Source organism: Lissotriton vulgaris, chromosome 1_1 (genome assembly GCF_964263255.1).
Source record: "Lissotriton vulgaris chromosome 1_1, aLisVul1.2, whole genome shotgun sequence".
Taxonomy (NCBI): domain Eukaryota; kingdom Metazoa; phylum Chordata; class Amphibia; order Caudata; family Salamandridae; genus Lissotriton; species Lissotriton vulgaris.
This window is the reverse complement of record NC_141685.1, coordinates 292992805-293015206: the sequence shown is the minus strand read 5'-3', so window position 1 is coordinate 293015206 and position 22402 is coordinate 292992805. Positions and strand designations below refer to the sequence as shown.

Genomic DNA, 22402 nt, shown 5'->3' with positions numbered 1-22402 from the left:
TCCTCAACCTGTCCGTAACCACAGCGACAGTACCATCAAGCTGGAAAAACGCTATGGTTAAAGCACTCTTAAAGAAGCCCAACCTAAATCCAGACACCTGGAGCAACTACCGCCCGGTATCACTACTTCCCCTGGTCAGTGAGATTATAGAAAAGCATGTAAACACCTCCCTCACTAACTACCTTGATGCCCTTAAGATTCTACATACCTCCCAGACAGGTTTCCGCCTCTAACACGGCACAGAAACAGCTCTTATAACAGTGACTGAGGAATCAAGGTAGTCCTAGACCTGGGGGGCACTGTGGCACTCATCTTACTCGATCTGAGCGCCGCATTCGACACAGTAAACCACAGCACCCGACTAGACAGACTCAAAGAGGTGGGAGTGACAGGTAAAGCATTTTCCTGGATCGAGTCCTTTCTAACAGGCAGAACGTTCCAAGTATTTGAAGGTAATCACACTTCAAGGAAGATCCCACTCACCTGTGGGGTTCCGCAGGGGTCCTCGCTAAGCCCCACCCTGTTCAACGTGTACCTGAGACCCCTGGCCGAACTAGCCCTCCCATATGAGCCCAGCTAGTGGCATAAGACCCTCTGGGACACAGGCCCTAAAGTTCATTCCACCCTTTTCTCCTTTCATCGTCCCCTGCGTAACCTGAGATCTGCCAATCTGTTCCTGGCCAAGGTCCCGAAAAGCCGGAAAGTAAGAACGGGGGGACGCATGTTCTCATACAATGCCTCCATTCTGTGGAACTCACTTCCCCTACAGCTCAGATCCACTACGCACCACCTCTCTTGCAGGAAACAACTAAAGACGTGGATTTTCCAGAAACTGCAGTAAAAACAGGAACTGCTTCTGGTCGCAAACCAGCGCTGGGATGCCTAAGGGTAGCCATGTGCTATACCAAGAATCAATTATATAATAATAATAATAATAATAATAATAATTCACCACACACACCTGTAATGCACCACACACACCAGTAATGCACCACACACCTGTAATGCACCACACACACCAGTAATGCACCACACACACCTGTAATGCACCACACACACCAGTACTGTACCAACACACCAGTACTGTACCAACACACCAGTACTGCACCACACACCAGTAATGTACCACACACACCAGTAATGTACCACACACCAGTAATGCACCACACACACCAGTAATGCACTACACACCAGTAATGCACCACACACACCAGTAATGCACCACACACACCAGTAGTTCACTACACACACCAGTAGTGTACCAACACACCAGTACTGCACCACACACACCAGTAATGTACCACACACCAGTAATGCACCACACACCAGTAATGCACCACACACACCAGTAATGCACCACTACATGGGCCATGTCGCCAGGGACATTGTGATAATTATTTGTAGTGAAATTAAACATTTACAACGTTTAGGTAGAACGTAAAATAAATGTTATCTTTAAAATAATGTTGTTGGCACTGGCTACTTGGGGAAGAATGCTGAGTGCTTTATTCTATCGAACAAATACGCCTATTCATCTCTGCAGAGTGTTAAAATGACAGCTTCTCTGAACTTTACCTCCTCTGCTACTCCTGTCAGTGCCAATGAGCAAGAAGTGTAATGTATACATCCAGCATACAGCATGTAAATCTAATAAAGGGATGTGATGAATTCAGTTTCTGTAGCCTGGACTGCTGCCTCCAGGCAGTTAATGGAGCCGAGGAGGCGAAATCCTATTACAGGTACTTTGCAAACACCTTGATGGGTTGTTCGGCATAACTGGAAGTTGTAGTAATGATCTGCTGATGTGAGCTGTTCCGAAGATGTGTCACCTACCACAGTGAGCATTGCTGGTCGGTGGCCCCTGGACCCCTTGAGCTCTCGGGGGCTTCTTCTTTTCCCAAGACCAATTACCTTGACCAGCCCAGCCTGCTTCATGGGGACTCAAGTCTTTAAAAGTGGCATTTTTCTGCCTGAAGTTGAGTGTTTTCTAAAAGTAAAATGAGAAATGAAAGTGCAGTATCACTATACTTGCTAAGAACAGAGATTTCTCAAAATATGCCTGGGAGGTGCTGAGGGACAGTAATATGCATTGCCCTATATCTTTGTATGACGTTACGACGCGGTCTTTACACCGCACTACCATTACAACGCTGGTTTTACAATGCAAGTCGTTACCACGACTTGCGTTGTAGGGTGCTGGATTTAGGAATAGTATAATTTACTATTCCAACTCCAGCCTACGTACAGTAGGGAAGGTGTTGGAATAGTAAATCTACTATTCCTTAGCCTAGAGCGCCCTCCAGCGTAAGTCGTGGTAACGACTTGCGTTGTAAAAGCAGCGTTGTAATGGTAGTGCGTTGTAAAGACTGCGTCGTAATGGATGTTCCCCGTTTATGCTTTCTACATTTGGTAAGGTATGGCAAGCCACGCTAGGATTCTTTTATTTCTATGGCCCTTTATTTACGCTACCTCTTCCCTGTGTCATCTATCAGTTGTTACTTTCTAACTTGAATCATTTTCTTCTATTTCATTGCTTCAAGGCCATGGTATTTGATTTCTGATGGTCCCTGGCCATCAGCCAGAGGTACCATGCTTATATGGTGGCCTGTATGGTAGCCCTTCTCTTTTCAGGACTCGGTGGTCTCAAGACGGTCTTTCTTCTATTTCATTGACACAACTAGTGGCAATAAAATAGAAGACCTAATAGTCCTAAATAGTATTCCTAGAGTGCTACATCTCGTGATAGACTGCATGGGTGACGAGTGACTGTATGGAAGGATGGATGAGTGAGAACAATGAAGAGGGGATTTCAGTTACAAGCCATGATCATTAGCTTTGCCAGTGCTTGTTTTACCTTGAATCAGAGAACAAACCTGCTTTGCTCAACCCCTTAGTGAAGACATTCTCACTCGTTTGATATCTGCATACACTAACCAAAGGGAAAATGCTGGGGTGTTCCTCTGTGGGAAGTTAAGAGTTTTGAAGGTACCCCACTCTACATCCATCTCCCTAGACAGCCCCCTTCCCCTTTCCAGGTCCATCCCAGAGGTACCGCGGATGCTGCCTGGTATCAGGTGTGTAGTTTGAAGGCCAGCCGCAGCCTCCTCGACATTAGTCATGCAAGGTCTATGGCTGCCACATGCCTTCACGAGCCAAAAAATGATGACTCAGCTTAAAGAGGCTTCGTGTGTGCTTGAGCGGAGCCAGGGTTTCAGCCTCGGATCTAAAACAGAAACTTTTTTGGGCCAAAACACGACAGAAGAAGCAGGATGTAAAAAAGCTAGGGAATTAAAATGTAGACATCTAATTCGGAAAATAAAACATCCGCAGTGAGAAATGGCAAATGCACTTGTGAGAGCAGTGCCAGTTAGAGCCGCTTACCATTAATGGGAGGGAAAAAATGTATTTATACCCCTTCTCCGGGTCAAAGCAAATCAAAAAATGGAAAGAGAGGTGTAAATTAAGAAATAAAGCAGGGTTGAAGACGTGTTAGCAATATATAGTTCGAAAAGAAAACCCTAGAAGGTTCAATAGAAACATTGGCCAAACGTGGCGGAAGACCAAGGTTGACTGCATCTGTTTGCCTACTCTGCCCGAAACCAGGCCCCTCCCTCAGATGGTACATGGCAGTCCACCCTGACACACTGTGACGCCTGTTCCCTTTAAAAAAAAAAGGAGTCACAAAGGTAGGAGATAGGCCTTCCAAGTGCCTTGCCATGTCTTTGGTAGCACTGCATTGTTCTATCTGTGACACCACAAAATCCTGCATATGTTCCACTCTGTGCTGTCACCCGCACCGCCACTCTGTCCTTGCATCTGTCTCCTGCATTGCTCAGTCGAAGATAACAACTCTGTCCCTCACCCTTCACTCTGTGTTGGCACCTGCATCTTACATTGGACAGTTTATGCTAGGACCCGAATCCCACATTGCTCCTTTTATGCTTGCTCCTGTATCCTACATAACTTGCCATGTGTTTGCACCTGTATCCTGCATCATTCACTCTGTGCTGACATCTGTACCCTATATTGCCTATTTTGGGAGTAAGTAGAGTATTTAGCTGCAAATCCGTAGAAAGTGCACTCCTGGCACTTAAGGGCATGTACCACATCCTTGGTGGTGATGGTTTTCCTCTTGGCGCACTCAGTGTAGGAGACACCATCCCGTATCATATTCAGCAGAAAATCCTCAAGCATACCTTGGGACTCCTGAGAGAGGAGGCTGGAGATGTGCTTGATTCCTCCACTCATCCTAGGCGACGAATAGCAGGATTGGTTGATGTCCTGGATGTTGTCCCGAAGCACCTCAATTTGCCTCTTGGTATCCTCTTTGCACAGACCCTTTCCTCCTTTGCCAAATCAAGTCATTGTCTTCTCTCGCTTGGAACAGAACAGAACTAAAAATATGCTTTCACAAATCTTCCAGACACCGCCACTCATCCAGACTCCTTCTTGCACACAGCCCACGCATGCAGAAAATCAGATCCGGCAGTCGAGCCTTCTTCTACATCGCTCCTAAAGCATGGAATGACATTCAGCAAGAAAATGAAGACAGGACTTTTCGAGTCGATCCACTAGGCCTTAGGTGCGGCTAGACTCACACCTGCTCAGCACCAGGATACCCTCTTGGGTTATAGTGCGCTCTATCTGCATAACATAATATAACATTATATAATGATGATAGTGCGCTCTAAAAATCTGCATAACATAACATATATAAAATCTCTGTTATCAATATAATCAATATAACACAGCATAACTGTAATAGTGTGCTCTAATATCTGCATTACATAATTGTGATAGTGTGCTCTACAAATCTGCATACCTTAACATACCTTAAGAGAACATAACATCGCTTACTATGTGCTAGGACCTTTGACCTGGATTGCTCGCAGTATGCTTGCACCTGTGTCATTCAGTGGTTTTTTTTACTTGCACCTGTACCCTGCATCTGTCACTGTGTGCTTGCACCTGCATTCTGCTTTGCTTACTGTATGCTAGGATCTGTTTCCTAGATCGCTTGCAGTATGCTATCACTTGTGTCCTAGATTTCTCACTGTATGTAAACACCTGTTTCCTGGATTGCTGGCAGTATGCTTGCACTCGTGACATTCATAGCTTTTTAGGTCTCGTCTACGCAGCGTGCATGCGCTGCATAGGAGGGCCTTTAGCCGTCGCTCTGCTGTTTTTGGAAGCACACACCCGTGCTTGTGGCGGCATCCAGCTTGCAGGAGCGAGCAGGGGCACACCACAAGCCCGAGTGCAGTGCTTCCAAAAACAGCAGACTGCACGTGCACGAACGCGAGGCGTGCACGCTTGTTGTTCAGTCTAGCCGGCCTTTCCCCTCACACCCACTAACCTCTTATCTCTTGCCTCTTTTACTTTGCATTCTTTTCTTGCTGTCCTACCTCCGTAGCTCGCGCTTTTCATCCCCTCTTCCTCTCACTTTCGGCAGGTCCGTGCTCCCAGACCGAAAGCCTCTTCCTTGTACTCCCAGGTTTCTCTTCCTTCCTACCCTGTTTCGATCGCACTCTCTCCTTTTTCCTTATTCGTAATAAGCCTGTTCATCACTCTCATTTTACAACACAATAGTCCCTCCCTCTTCCTCTCAGTGTGTCTCCAGGGACCTGGGTGTCTGCCAAATGGCAGCGGATGTCCTGTCTACTTTATGTATTGCGCACAGAGGCCCAGTCAATGCTGCTTGGCGCATGACCCGCTTCCAGCAAACTCGGGATCAGGGTGCCAGCCTCTAACGCTGCGAGGACCGAGTCTGTGCGCACTTTCTAACTCTTGCTGTGTCTGAGAATGTATCCACGCTGTCTTTGAAGTTAAAGAACAGCGGTCAACCTTTGAAAAGAGGGTCAGTGAAGGTCATGCGTGTTCACGTGCACAAAGGCTGCAAGAGAGAGCGCTGTGCTGGCATCGGTTACAGTCGTGCAATGCATGGAAGGCAGCCTTCGTGGCGCCCTCTCACAGACCCCACTGAGGTATGGACAGCGCTTTGCAGTAATAACAGCAGCTCTCTCGGTGCTGCACAAAGCCTCACTACCACTGTGTGCAATGGAAGCCGCAACACTCACTAGATATAGTGCCTAGAGGCAGCACGCGTACAGCACACTGTATCAGCTGACGACTTGTGGGATTGCACCATCACCAAGCACTGCGCTGCTGCTGGTTTCGAGGCCCTAGGTGTGTGCCCAGATGTGACTCAGCCCCACTCCCTTTCATCCTGTCTTCCACTTCTCTTCTCCGTTGCAATCCCTTCCCTCTCTCTCCACCCCCATAGGTTGTGCCTCTCCCTTCACAGTGCTTGTATCCGCGGCCCACCGTTCTGCACCTCCCGTTCTGCACCTCCCGTGCTCTCCCTTTCCAGCCCTACCTACACCTTTAAACATCAGGGCTCAGATTTTCCAACAATTAGGCGGACAACAAGGGTCTAGCTTGTTTTTCCAGTCAGCATTACTCAGCGCGTCACCGTCTGGGGCCTGTTCACAGCTAGAAAATACTCCAAATTAATAGCACCGCTTAGCAATGCTTCAGATAAACACAACTTGTAAGTGTTTTCTTGAAAGAAATCTACTTTCTATAAGTAGGAACTGGAAAGACGCTGGTTGGCCATAGTGTGCTTAAAATATCACTACCAGCAATGCAGCCTCGCGATTATCTTTAATGTGGGTGATGGATTTTAGCATTCTTTTTCTTGATTTTTTTTGTCAAGGGGGAACAATTGTCAGCAATATTTTAGACTTCCACAACTCATTACACACGTGGAATTTTGTTACTTCCTCTTCTAAAAACGTACTTGTTGAAGTGTACTGTGCTTTATGAGGGGAGTTTGGCCTTGAATCTGATTGCGTCATTGAGAATTGGTGAGGCTGCACGGTACCGTTTCAAAGTGCGGCTCTCGAGCCATTCTACTAACTTCTGTGGCATGGTTGCAGCCCCACCCCTCTCAGAGCCTACTCAGGATCTTTACTTAACCTCCCCAGCCTATCCTGCGACTTCCGGTGTTCAATGCGCGCGCCTGTGCCAAGACTCCCTTTTAATGCGTGTTCTTTGCTGAGGTGAGATGCTGCTTAAATCATGCACACTTTTTTTTTTCTTTTTTCTTTTTAATTTATAGTGTGCTTTGTGTTCTGCAGTGGGACACGCTTTGTAGTCGCTTAGAGGGCCCGCACGATTGACTTTGCACATCCCTGGCTCACATATACTGTAACTTCCTTGCACTATTTGCAAAAACAGATGCATATGTTTCCTATGGCTGACTTCGGGGTTGTCCCCCCTCCCCCCCCCCAAAAAAAAATGAAAAATGAGACTATGTAGGCACCACAGAAGCCCGAAGGCAGACCGGCTCTCTCAAGTACATCTGTAAACACAAGTACACAATGTCAGGTGCAAGGTGTCCGCACCACGAAGCTGTGCATGGACCCAGTACACTCACATTCCAGCCTCTGGCAAACATAGCACTGACATACCGTGTTCGCTGCCGCATTTCTGTTTATCCAGTATGTACATTTATTTACAATGGATGTCCGTAATATTTATTAATCCGTGGGTTTAAGTAATCAATTATTTGCATCCAATCGCAAGTGCATGAAAGTTGTGAATCAGTTTTCACTAATGACTTTTAAATCATTTTTAGCTGTACTTTGGGTTGCCGACACAGACCATTTGGGAGTATGGGAAGCAGACAGTACACTTTTACGTAGTATTGAATGTCTTAGTGATTTGGCCCAAAATGTCCAACTCCTCATTAGAACAAGCATTTGCAATACAATAGGTCTCGCATTTACGCGAGTTTGAGCTATTGACATTACAATAACAAATAACAATGCCATTTATTCTTAGTTTTTTTAAACATAAATAAATGGCATTGGCATTTACAATGTCAATAGCTTAAACTCGGGTAAATGCGAGACCTATTGCATTGCAAATGCTTGTTTTACTTGCCTCTGTACCCTACATCAGTCACTGTGTGCTTGCACCTGTATTCTGCATCGCTTACTGTATACTAACACCTATGTCCTGGATTGTTCGCTCCATTCTAGCACGTGTTGCATTACTCGCTGTAGGTGAGCACTGTGCGCCGCATTGCTCGCTGCAGGTGAGCACTCGTGTCCTGCATTGCTCGTTGTATATAAGCACCTATGTCCGGGTGGTCACTCTACACTAACACCTGTGTGGTGCATTGCTTGCTGCAGGTGAGCACCTGTGAGCTGCATTGCTTGCTGCAGGTGAGCACCTGTGAGCTGCATTGCTTGCTGCAGGTGAGCACCTGTGCGCTGCATTGCTTGCTGCAGGTGAGCACCTGGGCGCTACATTGTTCACTGCAGGTGAGCACCTGTGTCCTGCTCTGCTCGCTGTACGTGAGCACCTGGGCGCTACATTGTTCACTGCAGGTGAGCACCTGTGTCCTGCTCTGCTCGCTGTAGGTGAGCACCTGTGTGCTGCATTACTTGCTGCAGGTGAGCACCTGGGCGCTACATTGTTCACTGCAGGTGAGCACCTGTGTCCTGCTCTGCTCGCTGTAGGTGAGCACCTGTGCGCTGCATTGCTTGCTGCAGGTGAGCACCTCGGCGCTACATTGTTCACTGCAGGTGAGCACCTGTGTCCTGCTCTGCTCGCTGCAGGTGAGCACCTGTGCGCTGCATTACTTGCTACAGGTGAGCACTATGTGCTGCATTGCACGTTGCAGGTGAGCACCTGGGCGCTACATTGTTCGCTGTGGGTGAGCACTTGTGTCCTGGATTGTTTGCTGTATACTTACACCTGTGTGCTGCATTACTCGCTGTAGGTGAGCACCTGTGCACTGCATTGCTCGCTGCAGGTGAGCACATGTGTGCTGCATTACTCGCTGTAGGTGAGCACCTGTGCACTGCATTGCACGTTGCAGGTGAGCACCTGTGTGCTGCATTGCTCGCTGTAGGTGAGCACCTGTGTCCTGCATTGCACGCTGCAGGTGAGCACCTGTGTCCTGCATTGCACGCTGCAGTTGAGCACCTGTGCACTGCATTGCTCGCTGCAGGTGAGCACTGTGCGCCGCATTACTCGCTGTATATGAGCACCTGTGTCCTGCATTGCACGTTGCAGGTGAGCACCTGTGCGCTACATTACTCGCTACAGGTGAGCACTATGCGCTGCATTACTCGCTGTAGGTGAGCACTTGTGCGCTACAACACTCTCTGCAGGTGAGCACCTGTGTCCTGCATTGCTAGCTGAATATAAGCACCTGTGTCCGGGTGGTCACTCTACACTAACACCTGTGCGCTGCATTGCTTGCTGCAGGTGAGCACCTGTGCGCTGCATTGCTAGCTGAATATAAGCACCTGTGTCCGGGTGGTCACTCTACACTAACACCTGTGCGCTGCATTGCTTGCTGCAGGTGAGCACCTGTGTCCTGCATTGCTAGCTGAATATAAGCACCTGTGTCCGGGTGGTCACTCTACACTAACACCTGTGCACTGCATTGCTCGCTGCAGGTGAGCACTGTGCGCCGCATTACTCGCTGTATATGAGCACCTGTGTCCTGCATTGCACGTTGCAGGTGAGCACCTGTGCGCTTCATGGCACGCTGCAGGTGAGCACCTGCGCGCTGCATTGCTCCCTGCAGGTGAGCACCTGTGCGCTGCATTGCTCCCTGCAGGTGAGCACCTGCGCGCTGCATTGCTCCCTGCAGGTGAGCACCTGCGCGCTGCATTGCTCCCTGCAGGTGAGCACCTGTGTGCTGCATTGCACGCTACAGGTGAGCACCTGTGTCCTGCATTGCACGCTGCAGGTGAGCACCTGTGTCCTAAATTGCACGCTGCAGGTGAGCACCTGTGTCCTGCATTGCTCGCTGCAGGTGAGCACCTGTGCAGCTGTGCACGGCATGGCTCGCTGCAGGTGAGCACCTGTGCGCGGCATGGCTCGATGCAGGTGGTGAGCACCTGCGTCCTGCATTGCACGCTGCAGGTGAGCACCTGTGCAGCTGTGCACGGCATGGCTCGCTGCAGGTGAGCACCTGTGCGCGGCATGGCTCGATGCAGGTGGTGAGCACCTGTGTCCTGCATTGCACGTTGCAGGTGAGCACCTGTGCGCGGCATGGCTCGATGCAGGTGGTGAGCACCTGTGTCCTGCATTGCACGTTGCAGGTGAGCACCTGTGCGCTTCATGGCACGCTGCAGGTGAGCACCTGCGCGCTGCATTTCTTCCTGCAGGTGAGCACCAGTGCGCTGCATTGCTCCCTGCAGGTGAGCACCTGCGCGCTGCATTGCTCCCTGCAGGTGAGTTCCTGCGCGCTGCATTGCTCCCTGCAGGTGAGCACCTGTGCGCTGCATTGCACGCTGCAGGTGAGCACCTGTGTCCTGCATTGCACGCTGCAGGTGAGCACCTGTGTCCTGCATTGCACGCTGCAGGTGAGCACCTGTGTCCTGCATTGCTCGCTGCAGGTGAGCACCTGTGCAGCTGTGCACGGCATGGCTCGCTGCAGGTGAGCACCTGTGCGCGGCATGGCTCGATGCAGGTGGTGAGCACCTGCGTCCTGCATGGCACGCTCCAGGTGAGCACCTGTGTGCTGCATTGCTCGCTCTGTGCCTGCACCGCTCACCTGTGTCTGCAGCACTGTGCGCTGCACGGGGTAGAGATTCGACGCAGTCTTTGCTCAGGGATGTTATTTGAAGCAATAATCTTCTGCGGCTCATGGTGTTTTGGGAGCAGTACATTCCCATCGACTCTGAGACCTCTTTATCCGTTTCACACAAGTGTGTCATCCTTGAGCGCGGCTTCCTTGCAGAGGCGTCCACCCCCTGTTTGCAAGGGATTTACATTGAAATATTGCGAGTGCTGGTAAGAAGAAGGCCTCGGGGAGGCGGCCAGACACCTGCAGTCTGGTGCACATGTTTGCAAATTTCCATAATTTTGCATAAATGCAGGTGTAGCTCCTTCAGAAAAAAGTTTCATTTGCAACATCTGTGTTCATTTCTGGCAGATGCGGATCATTTTATCGAATTCTTGCGGATTCTTTTACATTTGAGACGATTAGAGGCAATCAGACAGGCTTCCGTGCGCTCAGGCAGTTCAGGCCTGCCTGAGGAGAAGGCAGAGTGGGGAGAAAAGATGAGGCGGAGGAGGAAGACAGAGCTAGGGTGGGAGGGAGACAGGTGGATGACGAGGAACTCTTTGAAGATGGAATAGTGGAGGGAGATGTGTAAAGTGCTGTGAAGGGTCAGGTAGAGACAGAGGGGGTAAATGGGGAGGAGATGGGACCGAAGGCCAGAGGTTCCAACCTTGGAAGTGAGGAACCAGGTTCGAGTCCCGGCGGCAGCTCAACATCCTGTGGTTCTGGGCAAATCACGTCATCTGCCCGTGCCTAAAAAAATGGGCTTGTATATTGCAATCTGGTGGTCATATAAAGCTCCCCAATGTCCTTGTGCCGAGTTTGGCTGATACTAAAAAAAAAAAAAAATGTATATCAGAGGGTAAGAGATCAGTGTTGGTTGCTACTTAACAGGGATGGGGGTAAGGAGGAAGGGAGAAGGGAATGAAAAAATGTTTTTAATCACTTACCTGGCAGCCAGCCGCCTCTTGATCCTCTTCAGCCGCTTCCAGGATTCCAGGTGTAGGAAGTAGGAAGTACACAGGCTCCCAGACTCCCCCTAGCCAATCATGAGGCTGCCTTACAGCAGTGTTGTGATTGGTCTGAGTACTGTGGTTCGGTTCTCAGACACGGAGTGGGAGACTGTACATGTTCTCCACCCAGGCTGTGCAATACAACCGGTGGAGAACATGCTACGTCAGCAAGACTGTTTTACCGGCCCAAGAAGGCCGGCCAGACCGTCATGCACACTTCAGAGACTGAGAGTGCCACCACTGGTCCCCCTCCTCCTCTGTTACAGCCACGCCCCCAACCAACTGAGCCAGACGGAAAAATAAAATGAACACAACAATGCATTATCATTCTATGTTTCCTTTTTCAGATACTCACAGAGCAGTGGGGCGCCACTCCTCCGCCCTAGCGAAGGAGCCGCCGCTGAAAGTAACAGGCCCCATCGCGTGAAGCGGCTTTGCCTGAGCGGTGGTGAAATTTGCAGGCGATGTTGGCCATTTCATATGGGGTCTCCAAACCGGTCCTGGAGGGCCGAATCCATGCCAGATTTTTTGGATATCCCCATTGAGATACATGTAGTAATTTTAAAAATCTGGCATGGATCCGGCCCTCCAGGACCGGTTTGGAGACCCCATTATAAACGGATCTGTAAAGGCAGAATTATTGAGTAGGAAAGTTTATCAGCTACAATTCCATTAACCAGTGCTTCATGGTAGCACTATATTGCACAGTATCATGTATTTTTTTTGTTGCCAGTGGTATTTCAGTAACAAGGATTGTGTAGCACGAATTAAAACACCGCCGGCAGCTTTTATCACCAACAATCTCAACTACATGTGACACCTCTGTTTACGTGATAAGGACAGTACCGCTGACAAACACACTTATTGCTGACACAAAACTGTTTGTGATGTAGCAGCGGGGGAGAGTGGGAGACACAGAGAGAAGGGAGCAAAGAGACAGTACAAGACACTCAGATGCAGATGAAAGTATACAACAAGGAAGGAAAGAGGGGGATGAAAGATCTGAGAGAAAGAAGGTAAGCACTGTGACAGCGGGCGCAGAGAGGGTGCTACAGCCTTGCTAAAGGGAAATGGAGTTGAGGTGGGCGTGTGTTTGTCATCAAATTTATGCAAAAAAATCTAAAAATATGATAGTCTTTTCAAAAAGTGTATTTCCTTGGCAATGCTGAAGCGTTTCACCTTAGTACATCAGATCATATCACTGCATAGAGAGGCATTTTTAAACATGGATTTACAAACATTCATGCGCCGCCACCGACTATGCCATTAGTGAACTAAGAGGTAAGTCCTTTGTTATAGGCACGCTGCCTGTGGCTTAGATTCTTTTTATACATGAAGCGACATTATAGTCTAGAACATCAAACACAAGAGAGGTATTTGCCCAAGATCACATATCTTGGAAATGAAGGGAAGCTGGGACCAATCCCTGTTTTTCTGCTTTCATATTGTGCAATTCAGCCTGTAAATTAGTATTTCTTTCTCACTCCTACTTTACATGAAAAGTTAATTATGTGTTTTTCCCCCCTGGTGCATGAGGTTAGAGTGTGGGTGGCAGGGAGAAGCCACATGAAAACTCGGCTTGTTTTATGTTCTGCCATCATTCTAATACAACCAAGAGCTGAGCCAGGCCAGTGGCTCACCCACCTCTAAAATGGAGTTGGCTTGGAGGGAAGAATTGAAGGCTGTGGGTAATTTCTTCTTTGCTTCAGTGACTAGATTACCCTGCTGGCGACTGGTGTTTGGCCAAACGGTTAGGAGGAACATGATCACGAACAGAGACGTATGAAAGACACAAAAATGAAAGTGCTAGTTGCTCAGTCAGTTCCAGCTGATGGTCAGAAAAGGGGTACGACACAGTCCAATAATTCGGCAGCTCCTGTTAAAGGGACATGCAACTATTGCAAACAGCCAGGTCACTATGTAAACGATTGTACAGTTTTGAAACACAATATAGCAGATGACCTCGAATCTGGGGAACTGGGTTCGAGTCTCGGCAATGAAGCTGAACATCCTGTGATTCTGGGCAAATCACTTAATCTCCCTGTGCCTAACAAAAATGAATGTGTCCTCATGTAATGCAACTGGTGCTATGTAAAGCGCTCTGATACCCGATTCGGGTCAAGTTTCCGCTATATAAAACTTTGTAAAAAAAATGTGCTGAGTGATTGAGGGGCACAGAAAAGGAAGGTACAGAAGGGGCAGTGACTGCCAGGCAGAAGTAGAGGAGTAGTGATGAGCAGATGCAACACGACGGGAAGAGAGTGTGAACTCACCGAGGGAGCGAGGTGGCAATTCAGCTGGGAAAAGGAAGGATTGGGATGGGTAGTGTACAAAACTCCAAAAATCAAAAGAGAGAGTGAGGGAAGTTTACAAATATGTGAGACGGGAACTCCTGGTCCCCCAAATTAAATGCAAAAAACAAAAGAGGAGTAACCCCTCGAAGGCAGAGAAAAAGTTCTCAGGACCTAGGCTGACGTGATATAGTCAGCACCATCTGCCCCAACCTGTTTGAGGATAATGCATATCCTTATAGAAGACCCCTCACTCACCAACCTGGTTGGTGACATGCTTCATCATCAGGGTCCCACCCCAGGTGCCCCGAGGAATGACTCGGGGCACTTCCAGCCGGAACCAAGTAGGTCTTTCCGCCTGACGATCAGAAGCTGCAAGAGACGGACACTTGCCGTCTTGGAAACGCCGGTGCCCATGAAGCGGTAGTGCCGCAATAAAAGCGTTTTTCTAAATACAGAAAATCGCACAATTTTACACGGGTTCACAATTTGTGTACTCTAACTTGGACTAGGGCAGGACGCACCTTAGCGTGTGCGGACCACCCAGTTCAATAACACGGTCCTGACGAAAACCAATGAATACATACAATGGTTGAAACATGTAGACCTTTTTAATCAATAGCACTGTAAATACCACACCTCACATAGCACACTTCGCTATTTTTAATAAAAACACTTCTTTTGACACCGAAGTCTACCTAATTAGGCACAGGTGCCACACAGTTTTAATAAGGGTTCAAGCACTCAAGAATAAAATACTTGCAGTGAGTAGTTCTGGCCCTTTTTTAACTCACTTTTTTGATCGTATGCACATATAAAAGAAAATACTAACCAGCTCCACTGTAGTCAGGTGTCGTAGCACACCCTTTAGTCACTCGGACTATGGGGTGGGACCCCGATGATGAAGCATGTCACCAACCAGGTTGGTGAGTGAGGGGTCTTCTATAAGGATATGCATTATCCTCAAACAGGTTGGGGCAGATAGTGTACAAAACTCACCAAGAAAGGCCTAGGGGGTACTCAAAGGGGAAATACGGTGGAAGACTGAACAGAATGAAAAGAGGAAGAGGAGCACAGTTGGGAAGAAGGCCAATGTGTCATGGGTCCTAGTGGAAGGACGAAAATGGGCCCCCTGGCTGCTGTTTGAATGATAAAATACAGTAACAATCAAGGCTCTGTGGCTCCCACAGGCCTCTGGGTCTTGGTGCCACTGCACATGCTGCGCCAATGGAAACTACATCCTTAAAGAAGGCTAAGTATTGGTAAAGGGAGTGGGTCATAGATGAAGAGAAGACATTTCATGAGAGATATAGAGAGAGAGCAGGGGAGAAGTAGGAGCAATGGGAGAAGAATTAGGAATGTGTGGCAGAAGAGAGTGGAACCAGAGAGAAGAAACCACACAGGGAAAGTGGAGGACCAGTGAGAGAGAATGGATGACGTGGAGATAGGGAGAGGAAAAGACTTGTGTACAGAGACATGAGATCAAAGTAGATGGGCTGGGGAGGAAAGGAGAAGAGCGAAGAACCCTGTGGACGAGAAATCAGTGAGAGACTAAGGTTGGAAAGAGAGATCGTGTATGAGGTTAGACTTAGCCGGGAGACTGTGAGGCAATGATTTGCAGCAAGAAGTGTAGAGGTGGTCAGTGCTTAATTTGAGCCAGTGGTTTCTGGTGCTCAGCACCAGCACTTAATCCTCAACACTGGCGCTTTTCATGAGCACTAGTTAAGGACACATTAATTTACAGAGAGATTAAGTAATTTGCCAAGAATCACAGGATGTTGAGCTGAGGCCAAGGCTCGAACCTGGTTCTGCAGCTCCGAAGTTGGCAGCTCTGGCCATTTCGCCACATCCTCTCCCACTTTCCTGGTTAGTAGTTGGTTCGGTTTTAAGTAGCGCTAACAGGAGAAATGGGCTGGTGCAAGCTGCCTCCTGACAAGAGCCCCGGCACCTTTTTATTTTACAAATTACCCACTGAAGGTGGTTGAGGCATGGACGGGGAAAGGGAGGATGGAAGATAGTGGATAGTTTGTGTAGCTTTGTGTTGTGCTCAATTGACAGGTTATATAATATCACAGAAATAGGAAAAAAGATGTTCTTACAGCCTGGACCAATTGCCAACCCATTGACCTCCGACTCTTGACAGACAGGTCTACCTGGACAGCAAACAACATCACAGGTCACACAGCGAGGGAGGAAAAAACTGTTGTATGGTCAAGAAAAACGACAAATAAGAGTCAAGAAAACAGAAAAGCAAAAAACAAGTGAGGAGGGTGAGGACGAAGTGCTGTTCAATTTAAAACATTGTGACCAAAGGTGGGAAATGTCTGAGAAAAACAGAAGTCATTGTGGGAACGTTAATTGCCAGCAATAAAGGGGTGTAAACGAATCGAGTTGTGAAAATTTGTAGAACAACTAAGAACCAACATGGATAAATAAAGATCATAATCTGAAAATAGATTGAAAACAAACGTGTGAATCTCGAGGAAACTATTTTGATAGGAGCGATTTAAGGGAGGCAAATTCATTCGGATGCAGAATGGATAAAAAGAAATATATCAAAACCCTAAGCTACCAGCTGGCGACCGGTAAATTATCAGATGCACAGGGTAGCCGACCGGGACACTATGCCATGGGCGCGTATTGCCCTTTAAAAGGCCTGCATCCTTGGCCTTCCCACTCTCGGCGCGAGGCTCTTTGAGGCACATCTTCACATTTTCTCTCGCCCACTTTTCATTCTATCATGCCACGCCCACTAACCCCGCCCTCAATGGAGGACATTGGAGAAGGTGACCAGGACCGGCCAATATGCGACAGATGTCACTGATAGTCGCCCTCATGCACACATGCTGCAAAAATAAAAGGCATTGTCATTTACAATACCAATAGGTCAAAGTTTCTAAAATGCGAGACCTATTGGATTGCACATGCTTTTAGTTTACAAGTGCCCCAAGCTGTGCTTTCATATTAATAGAGGACACGCCCCTTTCTGAACAAGAGCCGTGTCTAAAGAATGGTCCGTGGCCGCTATTAAAGTGAAAGCGCGGTATGGGGTGCTTTTACTAAAAAAGCATTTGTTTGTCAAGTTGACAAACAAATGCTTTTTTTTGGGTAAAAGCGCCCTGTGAAAGCGTGCATGGCGCACTGAATGAGCTGAATGTTGCAGGAAAGCATGTAGTTCCTGCACTAGGAGAAACCATTAAAGAAAATAGTGCTTACAGAGTAAATAAGACTACCATGTAACAACTGAAGTAAAAGGGCTAATCCGCATGGGAGGTTATAAATGAAGACAAGGCAGTACTAAGGAGGGACTAACAAGCCTATTAATGAATCGGAAGCCAGCATTTACAAAGGACTATGACACATGCCAATGACAAATATGGAAGGAGAGTGGGCGGGGCTTTAAGTCCATACTCCAATCCAGCATGGCTCCCAGAGCAGCGAATGCGCTGCCCGGGCTCGACCTAAAAATAATAATCGGGACAATGTATTTCCCCCGTAGACTACTATTAAAACAGCAGCAATCTCAGGTGGGAGACAGACCAAATAAAGCCAAGATTAAGTGTGTCCTGCGTGAATGGGCCAATTGGCATGTATGCTCATGTGATACAGGAAGCCTGAAAGTAAGCACACTGGCCTCGCCAGAGAGGATTCCCATGGACGCCTCATCATGGACTAAAAACAAGAAGGGTTTCTGGCAGTCTCCCCACCCTCGCCCTCTGTCTCCATCGCCAACAAGGGTACCATTGGTCAAACATGAAAATAAAATGCTGCAGTGAGCATGCCTCCAAGCACACATACATGTCCAAAGGAAGCTTAAGACTCAAGTATATGTGCTACTGAGGGCACTACAGGTTAAGAAATGCACCGCTGGCCTTCATGCTCGCAGTAACTACAGACCTATCTTAAAGAGCTCTTATCCAGCCCATCTCCATTTGTAATGAATTTAAATAATTCAGGACAATCTCGACACTGCAGCAGCATTCATCGCTGAGCTGTAGCAACTTCCAAAAGTGTCAAATACTGCATTTTAATACATCCCTCTGGAGTCATAAACTAAATACTCGGAGACAAATTTCAATTTGCTGTACCCCATTCATCTCTGATGTAGACTTACTGCCACCAACTGCACACTTCCCTCCTTTCAGTTCAATGCGAGCCTCAGCTTGCTGTTCAGCATCCTCGTCGCCAAAATGTTGTAGTTGGAGCGCAGGGGCTTCAAATAAGAGCCTGACACCACTCAGGTAGGTGGTAAGATCTTTATTTTATGTTAGGACATTAGGTTACAAGCACAGCCTGAAAGGTCCTTTTAGGGCTCTTTTCCCATTCCAGCTGTAATAAACTCCCAGGCTTTATCCAACACACAAACACCAGTGTCCCAGGCATCGTCTCTTTCTCAGCCACACTCAACATTCTAGGGCATGCCCACTCAGCCCATGCACACAAAGACACATAACATCACTACATCATCTCTTTTCTTCACACAGGACAAACCAGATATGCCACGTCACTAAACAACTCTAATCTGATCTTTACAGCCCAGCCAACTGCCTTCAACAACAACAAGCATTAGTATTCCACATCAACTCCAGGTTCTAACTGTTGTTATAAATGAGGTCTGAATTGGAGTCGAAATGTCTCTTTGTCTCAAAACCCCTTGGGAGAGTCTTTTTTTCATTTTTTTGTATTCACCAAACAGGTAACCAGCTGCTACTCTGGTATTCTAAGATCCCTATTACGTAGACGGGTTTGATTATGGTGTGGTCGAGGCTCATACTCAAGGGATCTCATATCCTCAGCTCTACTCGTCTTCTATTGGCTATCACTCACACTTTGTATACACTATGAGGCTCTATAGAAAACCAGGGATATCTCCAATGCCTAGAGGGTTGAGAGGATCCTAGGTCAGAGTGTAACCTCCCTTGTCAAAACAATAAACCACAAAAATTACTCCGACAGACCATCAAGTGGTCAACGATCAAGACAAGAGCGTCCTTTAATTCGAGAAGAGAAGTGTTAGGTGTGAGGACAGATGTCCCTGGTCTTCACCTATCGCAAAGAGCTCTCAACACTGTGGTTGAGCCCACCCCGACTTGTAGGCGTCAGGGTGACCCGATGATGAAGCATGACACCACTAGGGTGTGTGAGGGTAACTAAACAAAAAGGAATTGCCACCTTTCCTCACCTTTGGGTGAAGTTAGACATCTATCCTCACACCTAACACTTCCCTTCTCGAATTAAAGGACGCTCTTGTCTTGATCGTTGACCACGTGATGGTCTGTCGGAGTAATTTTTGTGATTTAATATCACTCACATTTGACATCAGTTTAAGTGCACTCAGCATCACATATAAGACAGTGCATGTTAAGGGCCACATGTTCTAAATACAAATGTAGTACAGTACCTTCTGAAGCACACAGTACAGATTATAAATATCTCCTGGTGGCTTCATGCTGCCTCAAACATGCGTACGAGGGTCGTCTTCATTTCAAGCTCCCCATGTTTGGAATATAGTTCCAAGACACATCCAACTCATATTTGGCCTCTTGGCCTTCTTCAAAGCATTACAGACCAGGCTTGTCCCCCCCTCATTGTTGTACCACCAACAATCCATTCAACATGGTCTTTCTTACACAACATGAACTCACTACTCAGCAAATAGAAAAGAAAAGTATAAGAAGCAAAGCAAGGCATCTGGTCCATTCCTATTCGAGGACACGTTTCTACCAAGCTATGCCCCTACTTACCTCACTCATCCTATTGACAACACCTCACTCTAGTGTGTAGCCCTTGAACATCTATGTGCATTTACCCTACATAAAATAATGTTTTCCAGTCTTCCTTGATAAACCAATCTCTGTGCAAGCCCATTACTGAGTACGAGGCCACACCAACGGCATGCGTGCACCATATGGATATCATTCCATCCCATAACAGCTCAGCTGACCTATAGCTCTAAACCTCCATTGTCCTGACTCCTTAACCTTCACAAAATGTTGTGCTTTCCTATACTTCCTACTGTCATAATCTTTCTCCACCTGCACCCCACTTGAGAGGTAAGCAAGACTCCATATGGAGCTCTGCTCAAGCCATGAGAACAGCTCACACTGTTTTGCCTGGTGTCCCTAATGGGTTGGAATGATTATTGTGATAGTTATTATGCATAAAGACTACACAGATTAAAGGTATTTAAATAGAGGTACAACCTGAATCACCCAGCTTTCTTCCCAGTCCCCTGTAAAATTATCTCTATGTTATCTAACTGGAGTGATGAAGCACTTTGGGGCGCATTTGAAGCACTTTTGGGTTGTTATAGTGGTGTCCTTTGGAGAATACACAAAATCAAGAGACATTAGAAAATTAGAAATGCGAATATATCTCACTCTTTTACAGATGGCTGAGTACCATATTTCTAATTATGTGTATATACTCTTCCACCCTTTTGTGGCTGATTTCTTAGCCTATTTCCCAGGCCCCTATGTCTTCCCGGCTCAAGCATTTCACCTACACATTTTTGATTTCAAGTGCTAGTCTAGTGAAACAAGACTAGAACACCCAGAATGCAAAGGTCCAGGAATGAAAAGAGTGTTCCTAATGACCTTGAGGAGGTGGTCACCCTAGTTTGTCCGTCTCTTTTCTGTATTTGTTTGTATTAACACTCAGAGAAGGGCACGCTATCCTGCTGTTGTGAACACTGTGAGACAACCCTTTTAAATCTCTTCTATTTTTATCTCGCACTGGCCTGTAGATTCTTTTATCTCTTTCTATTAGTATGTGTGAAGTTTTAGACACACGCAGAAGTGTTAACATCATGTCCACCTCCTTTCTCAGTTGACATATTCTGTTGTTTGTATTATGCTCGCTGCCATTACATTATGTTGAGAAGAAGGGGTCCCAGTAGGAAGGACGTATGAATGAAAAGAATTTAAGACAAAGTTGAAAGAAATAGATACATCTATAATGTTTTATTCACATTATAGGAAAGAAGATTGTCAAAACCAAATGTACAATACAAAATCGTATCCGTGCCCCTGGGGGGTAAGGGGGACGTGCAATCGTGAGGGTAGTGTGAGGAGGGAATTAGTGACAATAAAAGCACGTATTATTCAGACATTCTCATAAGTTAAATGTCAATTCGACAGCATATAGACATCAAATCAGATTGACAGTTCGAAATACACATGCCCCTGAATCCGTACTATACACAATTTGGGGTAGGAGGAGGCTGTGTGGGAGTTGAGAAAGTCGACGTTTCGACCCAAGGGAGGCAGGAGACTTTACAATCCTTGCGGGTGGGTCTTCATCAGGACGGGAAGAGGGTGGCGGGGCAAGCAACCTGTTTTAATCAGTGTTGCCGAGTGAAATTAATTTTCTGGGGTCGATATAAGCAACAGGTTTTGGAAAAGTACTGTATATATCCCACAAGGGTAGATAAGGAACGAAACGATCCGGGTGCTGGACTGGGGACCACTCCAAATTTCGATTTGAGGGAAGTCAGTCATGTGTCCCCGTGGATTACTCAGATTCTTTGACCCGTTTCACGTAGCTCTGTCAGAGCGTAGCGTCTGCCTCGGCTGCCTCGAGGAGAACCCTCGAGGGATATATCCCTTGTGGGATATATACAGTACTTTTCCAAAACCTGTTGCTTATATCGACCCCAGAAAATTAATTTCACTCGGCAACACTGATTAAAACAGGTTGCTTGCCCCGCCACCCTCTTCCCGTCCTGATGAAGACCCACCCGCAAGGATTGTAAAGTCTCCTGCCTCCCTTGGGTCGAAACGTCGACTTTCTCAACTCCCACACAGCCTCCTCCTACCCCAAATTGTGTATAGTACGGATTCAGGGGCATGTGTATTTCGAACTGTCAATCTGATTTGATGTCTATATGCTGTCGAATTGACATTTAACTTATGAGAATGTCTGAATAATACGTGCTTTTATTGTCACTAATTCCCTCCTCACACTACCCTCACGATTGCACGTCCCCCTTACCCCCCAGGGGCACGGATACGATTTTGTATTGTACATTTGGTTTTGACAATCTTCTTTCCTATAATGTGAATAAAACATTATAGATGTATCTATTTCTTTCAACTTTGTCTTAAATTCTTTTCATTCATACGTCCTTCCTACTGGGACCCCTTCTTCTCAACGTCAAACACCCAGGTCCCAGTGACTTCCTTGGGTTAACCCTCTTTCTCATAATAGCCATTACATTATGGACGCCTACAGTAAATGTAAATGTAAATTGATATTTGTATAGCGCACTACTCACCTGCAAGGGTCTCAAGGCGCTTGTACGAATACCGCTGTGGAACCCATCCTGGCTTTCCCTGTGAGGTGTCCACTCCTGGGCACCCCCAAGGTGGAGGCCAGGCATCCTTAGCGTTGTGGGGGCCGTTATGGAGATTAAGCAAGCTATTGAGTTGCAGAGTGGGACTCCATGATTGGAATAGGCACTGAGGTGAGAATTATCAGGTCCGTGGAATTTTGAGCCCAAGACCCGC

General features: G+C 47.2%; 1 protein-coding gene across 1 annotated transcript in view; it reads left to right on the top strand.

The window, feature by feature from the left end:
- The window catches only part of B4GALT2 (beta-1,4-galactosyltransferase 2), an 875541-nt gene that overhangs the window by 25891 nt on the left and 827248 nt on the right, over positions 1–22402 (top strand). The window lies entirely within an intron of this gene.